General features: G+C 48.7%; 1 protein-coding gene across 1 annotated transcript in view; it reads right to left on the bottom strand.

The window, feature by feature from the left end:
* Positions 1–14,053, bottom strand: part of LOC137545413 (vomeronasal type-2 receptor 26-like) — an 84,880-nt gene that overhangs the window by 65,518 nt on the left and 5,309 nt on the right. The gene's annotated exons all lie outside the window — the stretch shown is intronic.

The following is a 14,053-nucleotide window of genomic DNA, read 5'->3' as shown; positions in this document are numbered from 1 at the left end:
TTGAAACCCAGTCACCCAATGATCAACTGTACCACGTTTGAGGCTTATGCCATTAACAGTGCAAGAATAGCAGCAATTACACATTCCCTTTGAAAATCAATAGGTGAATTTTGATTGGCTTTTATAGGCTCCACCCATTTTTCTGAATATTAATCCTAGTCACCCAATGACCAACTGTTCAAAGTTTGAGAATCCTATCATTAACAGTGTAAGAATGGCTGCAGTTTACATTTTCCCATTTAAAATGAATGGCTGAATTTTGGTACTTTTTGGTACCCGAATCCGATTTGGATATCTGAACCAGAATCAAAGATATCTGCCCGGATTCGGATATCCGTGTAGAAAACTGGAAGTGGCCTTTAAAGGGATACTGTAGGGGGGTCGGGGGAAAATGAGCTGAACTTACGTGGGGCTTCTAATGGTCCCCCGCAGACATCCTGTGCCCGTGCAGCCGCTCACCGATGCTCCGGCCCCGCCTCCGGTTCACTTCTGGAATTTCTGACTTTAAAGTCAGAAAACCACTGCGCCTGCATTGCCGTGTCCTCGATCCCGCTGATGTCATCAAGAGCGCACAGCGCAGGCCCAGTATGGTCTGTGTCTTCGAAGTACACTCCTGGTGACATCAGCGGGAGCGAGGACACGGCAATGCAGGCGCAGTGGTTTTCTGACTTTAAAGTCAGAAATTCCAGAAGTGAGCCGGAGGCGGGGACGGAGCATTGGGGAGTGGCTGCGCCAACACAGGATGTCTGCGGGGGACCATTAGAAGCCCCGGGTAAGTTCAGCTCATTTTCCCCTCACCCCCCTACAGTATCCCTTTAAATTGACTATAAAACGTTTTTTAGGGTAAATGTGGCACGTAGCATCATGTTTTTTTTTTTCAAAGGGAAACACTAAATGATTATGTGGGGACTTAAACCCTCACCCCCCCAGAAAAAATGGCTGTCAATTAACATCAGGACTTGGTTCCCAGCAGCGGTCGTGCAGCCCACATTGTGTCCAAAGTCCAACCGCACAACTGGCACAGCACAGTTATCAGCCCAGACACCTCCAAAAAATTACACAGCAATTGTGTTAAGATAATCACCATGGCAACTAGTGTTGGTACCATGGCACAGGTAAAACATTAAAAAGGAGAGGTTCCAGGAAGCAGTCGTACTGCCACAGTTGGGGCCTCCCCACAACTGGGACAGCACAGTTATCAGCTCAGACACCTTAAAAAAATTACACAGCAATTGTGTTAAGATAATCACCATGGCACCTAGTGTTGGTACCATGGCACAGGTAAAACTTTAAAAAGGAGAGGTTCCAGGATGCGGTTGTACCGCCACAATTGGGGCCTCCCCACAACTGGGACAGCACAGTTATCAGCTCAGACACCTCCAAAAAATTACACAGAAATTGTGTTAAGATTATCAACATGGCACCTAGTGTTGGTACCACGGCTGTAAAAAAAAAAAAAATTAAACCAGGCTTATTACTGAAGACGGAGCCAGGATGTTGTGGTGGTAAAGGGTGGTGGTAAGGCAGGCACAGTGAAAACCCACTCAGCCACTTCATTTCCGCCTCTTGCCAACAACAGGGGCCAGGAGCTCACCAACCACTAGTGTTGGGCGAACACCTAGATGTTCGGGTTCGCGAACGTTCGCCGAACATTGCCGCGATGTTCGGGTGTTCGCGCCGAACTCCGAACATAATGGAAGTCAATGGGGACCCGAACTTTCGTGCTTTGTAAAGCTTCCTTACATGCAACATACCCCAAATTTGCAGTGTATGTGCACCTTGGGAGTGGGTACAAGAGGAAAAAAAAAATTTGAAAAAGAGTTTATAGTTTTTGAGAAAATTGATTGCAAAGTTTCAAAGGAAAAACTGTCTTTTAAATGTGGAAAATGTCATGTTTCTTTGCACAGGTAACATGCTTTTTGTCGCCATGCAGTCATAAATGTAATACAGAGAAGAGGTTCCAGGAAAAGGGACCGGTAACGCTAACCCAGCACCAGCAGCAGCACACGTGATGGAACAGGAGGAGGCGCAGGAGGAGAAGGCCACGCTTTTTGAGACACAACAACCCAGGCCTTGCATGAGGACAAGAAGCGTGCGGATAGCATGCTTTGTACCGCCATGCAGTCATAAATGTAATAAAGATAAGAGGTTCCATAAACAGGGACCGGAAACGCTAACCCAGCAGCAGCACACGTGATGTAACAGGAGGAGGCGCAGGAGGAGAAGGCCACGCTTTCAGACACAACAACCCAGGCCTTGCATGAGGACAAGAAGCATGCGGATAGCATGCTTTTTACCGCCATGCAGTCATAAATGTAATAAAGATGAGAGGTTCCATAAACAGGGACCGGCAACGCTAACCCAGCAGCAGCAGACGTGATGGAACAGGAGGAGGCGCAGGAGGAGAAGGCCACGCTTTGAGACACAACAACCCAGGCCTTGCAGGAGGACAAGAAGCGTGCGGATAGCATGCTTTTTACCGCCATGCAGTCATAAATAAAATAAAGATGAGAGGTTCCATAAACAGGGACCGGCAACGCTAACCCATCACAGATGGTCATTGTTCATGTTACTTGGTTGGGGTCCGGGAGTGTTGCATAGTCGTTTCCAATCCAGGATTGATTCATTTTAATTTGAGTCAGACGGTCTGCATTTTCTGTGGAGAGGCGGATACGCCGATCTGTGACGATGCCTCCGGCAGCACTGAAACAGCGTTCCGACATAACGCTGGCTGCCGGGCAAGCCAGCACCTCTATTGCGTACATTGCCAGTTCGTGCCAGGTGTCTAGCTTCCATACCCAATAGTTGAAGGGTGCAGATGGATTGTTCAACACAGCTACGCCATCTGACATGTAGTCCTTGACCATCTTCTCTAGGCGATCGGTGTTGGAGGTGGATCTGCACGCTTGCTGTTCTGTGAGCTGCTGCTGCATGGGTGTCAGAAAATTTTCCCACTCCAAGGACACTGCCGATACCATTCCCTTTTGGGCACTAGCTGCGGCTTGTGTTGTTTGCTGCCCTCCTGGTCATCCTGGGTTTGCGGAAGTCAGTCTGTCGGCGTACAACTGGCTAGAGGAGGGGGAGGATGTCAATCTCCTCTCTAAAGTCTCCACAAGGGCCTGCTGGTATTCTTCCATTTTGACCTGTCTGACTCTTTCTTCAAGCAGTTTTGGAACATTGTGTTTGTACCGTGGATCCAGAAGTGTATAAACCCAGTAATTGGTGTTGTCCAGAATGCGCACAATGCGTGGGTCGCATTCAATGCAGTCTAGCATGAATTGAGCCATGTGTGCCAGTGTCCTGCCAGAATCCTCATCATCCTCTTGTGAGCGTTGTGATAGTTGTTGTGATGCATCATAGTCGTCACCTTCTTCCTGGTCTGCTTCTGCTGACCATTCGCACTGAATTGTGGAAGTCCAACGTGCACCGCTCTGGCCCTCGTCAGTGGTGGCATGAAATTCCTGCTCCAACTTCAGCTGTTCCTCCTCCTCTTCTTCGTCATAGCTGCTGGGGCCAGTGTTTCCTGAGGCGGATGGCCTGATGTTGGTACCATCACGCTGATCGTTTTCTCCTTCAGATTCCCCCAGTTGCATCATGACAGCTGTTTCCTTGATTTTCAACATTGACCTCTTCAGTAAACACAGCAGTGGTATGGTAATGCTGACTGAAGAGTTGTCACTGCTCACAAGCAACGTGGACTGCTCAAAATTTTGGAGGACTTGGCAGAGGTCCAACATGTTGGCCCAATCGGATCCACAGAAGCTTGGCAGCTGTCCGGATGCGCCTCGGTACTGCGCCGTCATGTACTGGACCACTGCACTCTTCTGTTTGCAAAAGCGGGCTAGCATGTGCAGCGTACAATTCCAGCGCGTAGGGACATCACACAGCAAGCGATGGTGGGGGAGATTGAAGCGCTCCTGCATCTTGGCGAGTGCCCCCGAAGCAGTACTGGAATTTCTACAATGTTTGGCCACTCGTCGCACCTTCAACAGAAGATCGGCCACGCCTGGGTATGTCCTCAGGAACCGCTGAACTACTAGGTTCATCACGTGCACCAGGCAAGGGATGTGTGTCAGCTTAGCCAACCTTAAAGCGCGAATGAGATTACTCCCATTATCACACACAACCATGCCCGGTTTCAGGTCCAGCGGTGCCAGCCACAAATCCGTCTGTTCCTTTATTCCCCTCCAAATTTCCTCCCCTGTGTGCTGCTTATCCCCAAGGCAGATCAGCTTCAGCAACGCTTGCTGACGCATGCCAACAGCTGTGCTGCACTGCTTCCACGATCCTACTGCTGCTGGTGCTGGGTTAGCGTTTCCGAATGAGGTACAGCTTTGAGATGCGTTGGAGGAGAAGGAGTCAGAGAGGTAGATGCTGCTGTTGTTATCCAGTGGGAGGGACGGCGGTGCAGCTGTTTGCGGCGTGGGCAACACCCGCGCCGTAGCAGGTGAGGAATCGCTGCCAGGCTCGACAAGGTTCACCCAGTGCGCGGTAAGGGAGATGTATCGACCCTGGCCGAACGCACTGGTCCAGGTGTCAGTGGTGAGGTGAACCTTGCAGGCAACGGCATTCTTCAAGCTTCGGGTTATTTTGCTGACCACGTGCTCATGCAACTCAGGCACTGCAGAGCGCGCAAAGTGGTAGCGGCTGGGAACCACGTAACGTGGGATGGCCACTGACATCATGCCCTTGAAGCTGTTTGTCTCCACCACTCGATATGGCAGCATTTCGCAGACCAGAAGCTTGGCTATGCTGGCTGTTACTGCCACGGCCCGGAGGTCATTTGCTGGCAATTTCCACTTGCGATCAAACATCTCCGAGACAGACAACTGAATCGTAGGGCTGCACACTGAAGGGCTGTTGGTTGTTGTGTTTGATGAACACTGGGAGACCTCAAGAGCACTACTCCGCAAAGTGACAGTGTCAGCGTCTGATGTTTGTGAATGTTGTGAACCACGCAATGGCTGGGCTACTGCTGCTGCTGAGGCGGGTCTGGTGGTGAATCTGGTGACCCCAAGGGAGGCAGTGTTGCTGGTACCCTGTCCTGCCACGTTTGCCCACAGAGTGGGATGTTTGGATAGCATGTGGCGGCTCATGCTGGTGGTGGAGAGGTTGTTAATACTTTTCCCCCTGCTCAGGCGGGTCTTGCACACCTTGCAAATCGCCATAGTACCATCCTCAGTGCAGTCTTCAAAGAAAGCCCAGACTTTGGAGCACCTGCCTTGCTGGCGATTTCTGTTTGCGCCTTTTTTGCCTCTCACTTGAACTTCCACGCTTGTGGTGCCTGAAATTGCGCGCCGCCTACCTTGTGGCACAAGGCGAACTCGTGCAGCAGTGGGTTCTTCAACAGACTCATCTGTGCTGCTGCTACGACGGCGATGTTCTCGTTCACAAACAAAATCTGGGTCTATGTCCACATTGTCCATACCCTCCTCTTCCATCTCCTCAAACTCGTCATATGTCATTGTGGGGGGCCGCCGCCGTGGAGTAGAGCTCCCCAGAACAACCTCTGCGCAGCTCACTCCAACGTCGTCTTCCAGGTCTTGTTGTCGGCCGACCTCCTGCAATTGCAACCCCTCCTGCCCAACTTGCTCTGGGATTTGGGTTTCAAAGTCCTCGGACTCGCCTTGCATTTCAGTGCGCGGTGCATTTCCCACAGTTAATGGTTGTGAATCCGGGCACAACATTTCTGGCTGTTCCTCCATTGACCTTTCAAAGGTGGAAGTTTGTTGGCCTGGGAATAGCTCCTGCGAATACCCCATTGTGTCCTGAGGTAATTCATCGGACTGGTTATCTGGCAGTTGTGTGCGTGGTGTAGCTGCCGGTTGTGTCAGCTTTGTGCCCACTGGCTCCTTGTAACTGGCTGAGGACTCGGACCTCGTGCGTGATTTCTGGTGCTGCTTAACCCACTGCTGGACGCTTGAGAGGTCATCCAAGTAATTATCTGGTCCTGTTCTTTTGAATTTGTGAGGGTTGTTGTCCTGGACAACATGGGCGGTATTGAGTGGGTTTTCTTGGGTGCTCCCCTGTGGCCTGTACATGAACCGTCAGGGGAAACACCTCTTCCCTTGCCCCTCCCTCTTTCACCGTATTTCTTCCTCATTTCACTTATCCTTAAAGTACACGCTGACTGGAAGCAGTACAGTGGCAGTACAGAAATGCTATACAGTGGTGGGTGAGCGGTGTACCACTATTCCCAGCAGCGACACAGAGCACAATGCTATACAGTGGTGGGTGAGCGGTGTACCACTATTCCCAGCAGCGACACAGAGCACAATGCTATACAGTGGCGGGTGAGCGGTGTACTACTGTTCCCAGCAGACACAGAGTGGCAGTAAACACAATGCTATATAGTGTGGCTGAGCAAGGTACACAGAGTGGCAGTAAACACAATGCTATATAGTGTGGCTGAGCGAGCGGTGTACTACTGTTCCCAGCAGACACAGAGTGGCAGTAAACACAATGCTATATAGTGTGCTGGGTGAGCGGTGTACACAGAGTGGCAGTAAACACAATGCTATATAGTGTGGCTGAGCGAGCGGTGTACTACTGTTCCCAGCAGACACAGAGTGGCAGTAAACACAATGCTATATAGTGTGGCTGAGCAAGGTACACAGAGTGGCAGTAAACAAATGCTATATAGTGTGGCTGAGCGAGCAGTGTACTACTGTTCCCAGCAGACACAGAGTGGCAGTAAACACAATGATATATATAGTGTGCTGGGTGAGCGGTGTACACAGAGTGGCAGTAAACACAATGCTGTATAGTGTGGCTGAGCGAGCGGTGTACTACTATTCCCAGCAGCGAGTCAGAGCACAATGCTATACAGTGCTGGGTGAGCGGTGTACCACTATTGCCAGCAGCGACACAGAGCACAATGCTGTGCAGTGTCGGGCGAACGGTGTACTACTGTTTCCAGCAGACACATAGTGTCAGTAAACACAATGCTATATGTAGTGCTGTGTGAGTGGTGTACACAGAGTGGCAGTAAACACAATGCTATATAGTGTGGCTGAGCGAGCGGTGTACTACTATTCCCAGCAGACACAAAGTGGCAGTAAACACAATGCTATATAGTGTGGCTGAGCGAGGTACACAGAGTGGCAGTAAACACAATGCTATATAGTGTGGCTAAGCGAGCGGTCTACTACTATTCCCAGCAGACACAGAGTGGCAGTAAACAGAATGCTATATAGTGTGGCTGAGCGAGGTACACAGAGTGGCAGTAAACCGAATGCTATATAGTGTGGCTGAGCGAGCAGTGTACTACTATTCCCAGCAGACACAGAGTGGCAGTAAACAGAATGCTATATAGTGTGGCTGAGCGAGGTACACAGAGTGGCAGTAAACACAATGCTATATAGTGTGGCTGAGCGAGCGGTGTACTACTATTCCCAGCAGACACAAAGTGGCAGTAAACACAATGCTATATAGTGTGGCTGAGCAAGGTACACAGAGTGGCAGTAAACAGAATGCTATATAGTGTGGCTGAGCGAGCGGTGTACTACTATTCCCAGCAGACACAGAGTGGCAGTAAACACAATGCTATATAGTGTGGCTGAGCGAGGTACACAGAGTGGCAGTAAACAGAATGCTATATAGTGTGGCTGAGCGAGCGGTGTACTACTATTCCCAGCAGACACAAAGTGGCAGTAAACACAATGCTATATAGTGTGGCTGAGCGAGGTACACAGAGTGGCAGTAAACAAAATGCTATATAGTGTGGCTGAGCGAGCGGTGTACTACTATTCCCAGCAGACACAGAGTGGCAGTAAACAGAATGCTATATAGTGTGGCTGAGCGAGGTACACAGAGTGGCAGTAAACACAATGCTATATAGTGTGGCTGAGCGAGCGGTGTACTACTATTCCCAGCAGACACAGAGTGGCAGTAAACACAATGCTATATAGTGTGGCTGAGCGAGGTACACAGAGTGGCAGTAAACAGAATGCTATATAGTGTGTCTGAGCGAGCGGTGTACTACTATTCCCAGCAGACACAGAGTGGCGGTAAACAGAATGCTATATAGTGTGGCTGAGCGAGGTACACAGAGTGGCAGTAAACACAATGCTATATAGTGTGGCTGAGCGAGCGGTGTACTACTATTCCCAGCAGACACAGAGTGGCAGTAAACACAATGCTATATAGTGTGGCTGAGTGAAGTACACAGAGTGGCAGTAAACACAATGCAATATAGTGTGGCTGAGCGAGCGGTGTACTACTATTCCCAGCAGACACAGAGTGGCAGTAAACAGAATGCTATATAGTGTGGCTGAGCGAGGTACACAGAGTGGCAGTAAACACAATGCTATATAGTGTGGCTGAGCGAGCGGTGTACTACTATTCCCAGCAGACACAGAGTGGCAGTAAACAGAATGCTATATATTGTGGCTGAGCGAGGTACACAGAGTGGCAGTAAACACAATGCTATATAGTGTGGCTGAGCGAGCGGTGTACTACTATTTCCAGCAGACACAGAGTGGCAGTAAACAGAATGCTATATAGTGTGGCTGAGCGAGGTACACAGAGTGGCAGTAAACACAATGCTATATAGTGTGGCTGAACGAGCGGTGTACTACTATTCCCAGCAGCGACACAATGACTGGGGGGACCCTAGCTAGCGTGGCTGGAGCGCGAACTACCCTGCCTGCCTACCCAAAGCTACACCCACAGACAAATGGCGGAGATATGGCGTGGTTCGGGTATTTATTTACCCGAACCACGTGACATTTACCCGAACCACGTGACAGTTCGGCCAATCAGAGCGCGTTCGGGTCCGAACCACGTGACCCGTTCGGCCAATCACAGCGCTAGCCGAATGTTCGGGGAACGTTCGGCCATGCGCTCTTAGTTCGGCCATGTGGCCGAACGGTTTGGCCGAACACCATCAGGTGTTCGGCCGAACTCGAACATCACCCGAACAGGGTGATGTTCTGCAGAACCCGAACAGTGGCAAACACTGTTCGCCCAACACTACCAACCACCCAAGCCTGGTTCATTTTCAGCAAGGTCAGTCTGTCCACAGACTGGGTGGACAGACAAGAGCGCTTCTTGGTGACCACTCCTCCGGCTGCATTGAAGCACCTTTCTGACAGCATGCTCTGCTGGCTGGACTGTGACAGCAGGCAGGGGTGGGAGGCTGGGGGAAGGCTTCCTCCAAGTGCTGAACCAGGATCCGCTGCAAGTCCCTCATTCGGTGCACAGGGTCTTCTCCTCCTACAGGCAGGAACCAGTGTTGCTCGGATACCTTATTATCCTATTCGAGTTTGGTCGAATTCGGATAGTAAACTATCCGAATTCACTCGAAGTTCAATATCCGAGTTAATCGAATATACGATTCGACCTCGGATATCCGACGTCACTATCCGAGTCTGTATTCGAGTAAAATATTCGAGCTGGCCTTAAATAGCTTGTAAAACTTGTATTGGAGGTCAATGATGCATGAAACCACCTTTTTTATGAAGAAAAACATCAAGTGATTATGTGGTGATGTAGTAGTTATAAAAAAGGTCTCAAAAATAGTAAATAACTTCATGAAAAGTGTTTGCATGAGAAGGTGTGTCCAAAATGGTTGTTGGAACAGTCTTCATTTACGTTGTCTTCATCTTCTTCTTCTATATCTTCTTCAATTATCTTTTTCTTCTTCTTCTTCTTCTATATCTTCTTCTTCAATTATCTTTTTCTTCTTCTTCTTCTATATCTTCTTCAATTATCGTTTTCTTCTTCTTCTTCTATATCTTCTTCTTCTATATCTTCTTCAATTATCTTTTTCTTCTTCTTCTTCTATATCTTCTTCTTCAATTATCTTTTTCTTCTTCTTCTTCTATATCTTCTTCTTCAATTATCTTTTTTTTTCTTCTTCTTCTATATCTTCTTCAATTATCTTTTTTTTTCTTCTTCTTCTATATCTTCTTCAATTATCTTTTTCTTCTTCTTCATCTTCTATATCTTCTTCTTCTATATCTTCTTCAATTATCTTTTTCTTCTTCTTCTTCTATATATACTCACTTCTTCTTCTATATATACTCACTTCCACAATCAGTACGAGAGGCTCCTTCTCTGGACAGCTTTAAAAAAAGGCTAAAAACTCACCTCTTTTCCCTAGCCTTTGAGACTGCATAATGCAGGTTCACAGCGCTTTGAGTCCCCAGGGAGAAAAGCGCTATATAAATATTATTGTTATTGTTATTGTTATTGTTATATCTTCTTCTTCAATTATCTTTTTCTTCTTCTTCTTCTATATCTTCTTCAATTATCTTTTTCTTCTCCTTCATCTTCTATATCTTCTTCTTCTATATCTTCTTCAATTATCTTTTTCTTCTTCTTCTTCTCCTTCTTCTTCTTCTTCTTCTTCTTCTTCTTCTTCTTCTTCTTCTTCTTCTTCTTCTTCTTCTTCTTCTTCTTCTTCTTCTTCTTCTTCTTCTTCTTCTTCTTCTTCTTCTTCTTCTTCTTCTTCATCTTCTTCTTCTTCTCTATCATTATATTATGTGTCTTGGTTTTCCCTTCTTTTGTAATATATATTTTTTTTACTTCATTTGTGGAAATATTTTATTTTAATAACACCATAGTTATATTTGTGTTGATGGCATAATAGGTAGGTAGTGGCACATTGCAAGCCACAACGCCTTTTTCTGTGTACCCTGGCGGTGGTAAAACACAGACATCAGCAGGAGGAGGAAGTAGTTGCAGCTATTGTAGTGTGGTAATAGCTGCCGGTAGGAGAGTGGGTGAGCAGGTGGCAGCAGAAAATAGTTCTTCTTCTGTTCTCCCTGGCAGTGGTAGCAGCACACAGACAGCAGAAGCTCAATGCAGCTACAGGAAGAGTGTGTGTCAGGCAGTGTGATGTGACTGACATAATAGGCCCTGGTTCCTAGCGGTGGTACCAGGGCTGTAAATAAACAGCATGAGGTTCCAGACAGTGGTCGTGAAGCCCACATTGTGTCCAATACACAATTGGGACAGCACAGGTTTCAACCCGGACACCTCTAAATTATTTACAAATTATTTTTTTTCAAATGGATGCAGCTATTTTTGAGCATAATAGCTGGTGGTGCATGGGCAGCAGCACTTTGTAATGTGTTCCCTGGCAGTGGAGACACAGATAGCAGGAGGAAATACAACAGCAGGCAGCGTGAGGAGGATGAGTGTGTGGCAGACTGGCAGCAGGCAGGAGGACAGGCAGTGAGACATAATAGGCCCTGGTTCCTAGCGGTGGTTCCAGGGCCGTAAATACACAGCATGAGGTTCCAGACAGCGGTCATGAAGCCCACATTGTTTCCAATACACAATTGGGACAGCACAGTTTTCAACCCGGACACCTCTAAATTAATTACACTTTTTTTTTTCAAATGGATGCAGCTATTTTTGAGCGTAATAGCTGGTGGCGCATGGGCAGCAGCACCTTGTAATGTGTTCCCTGGCAGTGGAGACACAGACAACAGGAGGAAATACAACAGCAGGCAGCATGAGGAGGATGAGTGTTTGGAAGACTGGCAGCAGGCAGGAGGGCAGGCAGCGAGACATAATAGGCCCTGGGTCCTAGCTGTGGTTCCAGGGCCAAAAATACACAGCATGAGGTTCCAGACAGCGGTCGTGAAGCCCACATTGTGTCCAATACACAATTGGGACAGCACCGTTTTCAACCCGGACACCTCTAAATTAATTACAATTTTTTTTTTCAAATGGATGCAGCTATTTTTGAGCGTAATAGCTGGTGGCGCATGGACAGCAGCACCTTGTAATGTGTTCCCTGGCAGTGGAGACACAGAAAGCAGGAGGAAATACAACAGCAGGCAGCGTGAGGAGGATGAGTGTGTGGAAGACTGGCAGCAGGCAGGAGGGCAGGCAGCGAGACATAATAGGCCCTGGGTCCTAGCGGTGGTTCCAGGGCCGTAAATAAACAGCATGAGGTTCCAGACAGTGGTCGTGAAGCCCACATTGTGTCCAATACACAATTGGGACAGCACAGTTTTCAACCCGGACACCTCTAAATGAATTACAATTTTTTTTCCAAAATGATGCAGCTATTGTTGAGCATAATAGCTGGTGGTGCATGGGCAGCAGCACCTTTTAATGTGTTCCCTGGCAGTGAAACACACAGACAGCAGGAGGAAATACAGCAGCAGGCAGCATGAGGAGGATGAGTGTGTGTGGCAGACTGGCATTTGGCAGCAGGCAGGAGGGCAGGCAGTGAAACATAGTAGGCCCTGGGTCCTAGCAGTGGTTCCAGAGCCGTAAATACACAGCATGAGGTTCCAGACAGCGGTCATGAAGCCCACATTGTGTCCAATACACAATTGGGACAGCACAGTTTTCAACCTGGACACCTCTAAAATAATTACAATTTTTTTTTTTCAAATTAATGCAGGCAGCTATTTTTGAGCGTAATAGCTGGTGGCGCATGGGCAGCATCACCTTGTAATGTGTTCCCTGGCAGTGGAGACACACAGACAGCAGGAGGAAATACAGCAGCAGGCAGCGTGAGGAGGATGAGTGTGTGTGGCAGACTGGCATTTGGCAGCAGGCAGGAGGGCAGGCAGCGAGACATAGTAGGCCATGGGTCCTAGCGGTGGTTCCAGGGCCGTAAATACACAGCATGGCATTCCAGACAGCGGTCGTGAAGCCCACATTGTGTCCAATACACAATTGGGACAGCACAGTTTTCAACCCGGACACCTCTAAAATAATTACAATTTTTTTTTTGTTTTTCAAATTAATGCAGGCAGCTATTTTTGAGCGTAATAGCTGTTGGCGCATGGGCAGCAGCACCTTGTAATGTGTTCCCTGGCAGTGGAGACACAGACAGCAGGAGGAAATACAACAGCAGGCAGCGTGAGGAGGATGAGTGTGTGTGGCAGACTGGCATTTGGCAGCAGGCAGGAGGGCAGGCAGCGAGACATAGTAGGCCATGGGTCCTAGCGGTGGTTCCAGGGCCGTAAATACACAGCATGGGGTTCCAGACAGCGGTCGTGAAGCCCACATTGTGTCCAATACACAATTGGGACAGCACCGTTTTCAACCCGGACACCTCTAAAATAATTACAATTTTTTGTTTGTTTTTCAAATTAATGCAGGCAGCTATTTTTGAGCGTAATAGCTGTTGGCGCATGGGCAGCAGCACCTTGTAATGTGTTCCCTGGCAGTGGAGACACAGACAGCAGGAGGAAATACAACAGCAGGCAGCGTGAGGAGGATGAGTGTGTGTGGCAGACTGGCAGCAGGCAGCAGGAGGGCAGGCAGCGAGACATAATAGGCCCTGGTTCCTAGTGGTGGTTCCAGGGCCGTAAATACACAGCATGAGGTTCCAGACAGCGGTCGTGAAACCCACATTGTGTCCAATACACAATTGGGACAGCACAGTTTTCAACCCGGACACCTCTAAAATAATTACAATTTTTTTTTTCAAATTAATGCAGGCAGCTATTTTTGAGCGTAATAGCTGGTGGTGCATGGGCAGCAGCACCTTGTAATGTGTTCCCTGGCAGTGGAGACACAGACAGCAGGAAGAAATACAGCAGCAGCAGCAGCAGGTGTAATACTAATGTGTGTGCGCCACTTCATGTCCCCCTCTCGCCGACAACATGGGCCAGGAATTCGCCTTCCACCCAAGCCTGGTTCATTTTGAGAAACGTCAGTCTGTCCACAGACTTGTGAGACAGACGAGATTGCTTCTCAGTGACGACTCCACCGGCTGCACTGAAGCAACGCTCTGACAGCACGTTGGCAGGGGGGCAGGAGAGCACTTCCAGGGCGTACTGCGCAAGCTCGCTCCAGATCGGCAGGTGCTTGACCCAATACTCCATGGGATCAACAGGGGCCAAGCTGTCAAGCCCGCTGAAGGACCCCATGTAGTCAGCCACCATGCGGGTTAAGCGCTGCCTGTGACTGGAGAAGGATGCTGCTGCAAGCACCTCCTCTCTAGTCCTTGGCAGCTCTACACTCATGTAGAGCTCTTGGGTCAGAGACAGCAGGTCTGTGGTGCGCGTGCGTTTGCTGCTGGTGGATGCAGGCACCTGCTGCTGCCTCTGTGCTGGCTGGACAGTGGGGGTGGATG

The sequence above is a fragment of the Hyperolius riggenbachi genome, chromosome 1 (assembly GCF_040937935.1).
Source record: "Hyperolius riggenbachi isolate aHypRig1 chromosome 1, aHypRig1.pri, whole genome shotgun sequence".
NCBI classification, from domain to species: domain Eukaryota; kingdom Metazoa; phylum Chordata; class Amphibia; order Anura; family Hyperoliidae; genus Hyperolius; species Hyperolius riggenbachi.
This window is presented reverse-complemented; position numbering and strand designations above follow the sequence as displayed.